We start from the raw sequence: 2,190 nt of genomic DNA on the forward strand, positions 1-2,190 counted from the left end.
TTCTTCTCAGAGTCAGCCACAGTTTGTTGTGGTCCACACAGTCAAATGCCTTTGCATAATCAAGAAAACATAGATAGACATTCCTCTGGTACTCCCTGCTTTCAGCCAAGATCCATCTAACATTAGCTATAATATCCCTAGTACCACGACCCCTTCTAAACCCAGCCTGGACTTCTGGTAGTTCTCTGTTGATGTGCTGTGCAAGTCATTTTTGGATAATCTTCAGCAGAATCTTTCTTGCATGTGAAATCAATGTTATTGTTCTATAGTTTCAGCACTCTGTTGGGTCACCCTTCTTTGGGGTAGGAACAAATATAGATCTCTTCCAGTCAGTTGGCCAAATGTTGTTCTACAGATTTCTTGACACAACTTAGTGAGCATGCCCAAGGCAAGATCTGTTAGCTTAAATATGTCAATTGGTATACCATCTATTCCTGGGGCCTTATTTTTTTGCAATTTCCTTCAAAGCAGCATGAACTTCTTCCTTCATCCTCATAGGCTTTTGTTCATATGTTGTTTCATTAAATTCTTCTGTGTCTTCCAATTCCTTTAGATACAATGACTCAGTATATTCTTTCCATCTTCTTTTAATACTACCTGGATCATTTAATATTCTGCCTAAAGCATCCTTGATTATAGCAACTCAAAGTTTGAATTTGTTCTTCAGTTCCTTAAGCTTAAGAAACGGTGAGCGAGTTTGGCCCTTTGATTGTCCAACTCCAGGTCCTTGCACATTTAACTGTAATATTTTACTTAGTCATCCCTCGCTGCCTTTTGAAATCTTCTCTTCAGCTCTTTAGTATTTTGAATTCTTCTACAGAAATATTAGAAACCAAAAATTAAGGGAATACCTTAGAGTTAGAGAATCAAAAGAACTATATTGAAGAAGAGTTATTTGAAAAGCTATGAAAGAAGCTGTAAATAATGGAAGAAACAGTGGAAAACACTAAGAAAACAAATGGTCCAGAAATATAAAGCCAGAAGAAAATACTGAGGAGGAGGAATTTGCACAACATGGAACAAAATAAAAAAAGATGTAAGAAAGAATTGAAACTATAGATAAAGAGGTAAAATAACTTTTTTAAAAAACCACAAGATAGTGAAAGTATAGGCAACACAGCACCAGAAATAACAGAAATGCACAAAAGTACAATCTAGAATAAAAAGACTGAAATTATAAAAGTGTCCAAAATGCTTGAGGGACAAAAATGTAGAACAGAAGAGATAGAGCAGAGTCAGTGAGCTGGAATACGAGAACCTCTACAGAAACATATGAGAAGAAAAATCAGAGATGAAACATGAAGAAAATATTTGAATAATGTGGGATGACAACAAAAGGAATAACATCTGTATGACTGGAATACCAGAATATGAGAGGGACAGTCAAATCACTGAAAAAATTGTGGAAGATGTAAGAGAAGAAAATGTTCCATGTATAATAAAGAATGAGAAAATCCATATTCAGGAAGCTCAGAAAACACCAAATAGACTAGATCCAAAAAGAAAACACCATGACATATCATAGGCAAATTCTCTAAAATAAAAGATAAGGATAGAATACTAAAAGCAGCATGAGAAAAACAAGAAGTCACTTTCAAAGGAGAAGCAATAAGATTAAGTTCTAATTTCCAGAAAGAAAAAAAAACCCAAACATTGGAAGACAATGGGATGGCATATACAGAAAGCTCAAAGAAAACAATGTCCAATTGAGGAGCCTGTACCCAGCAAAGCTTTATATAAATTATGAAAGAGAAATCACATCTTTTGCAGAAAAAAAAAAAAAAACCTTAAGGAATTTGTGTTAACTGGGGTAATCGGGATGGGTGTGTCAGAGGCAATGTTATTGGCACAAGATAGAGCAGGGTTTGTGGCCGTTGTACATAGGGTCGCCATGAGTCGCAAACGACTCAACGGCACATAACAACACCAACAACAGACCTTTTAAGAACTTTTAAGAGAAGTGCTTCACATAGAGAAAAAGCAATGTTGATCGGCTATAGTAATAAGAAACAACAAAAAAAGGAAATGCCAAAATTGAAAACATTAAAACATGATCTGTCACTAGTCATATATAATGTGAATGGACAAACTGCATAAAGCACCAGTTTAACTATCTCCTTGCTGATCTGCATGCCTTTTATTCCTTCTCCTCTATTGCCTTACCAAGTATTTTCAATACAATATTGAATA

This window comes from Elephantulus edwardii, unplaced genomic scaffold (assembly GCF_000299155.1).
Source record: "Elephantulus edwardii isolate Elephantulus edwardi_28Jun2011 unplaced genomic scaffold, EleEdw1.0 scaffold00435, whole genome shotgun sequence".
NCBI lineage: Eukaryota > Metazoa > Chordata > Mammalia > Macroscelidea > Macroscelididae > Elephantulus > Elephantulus edwardii.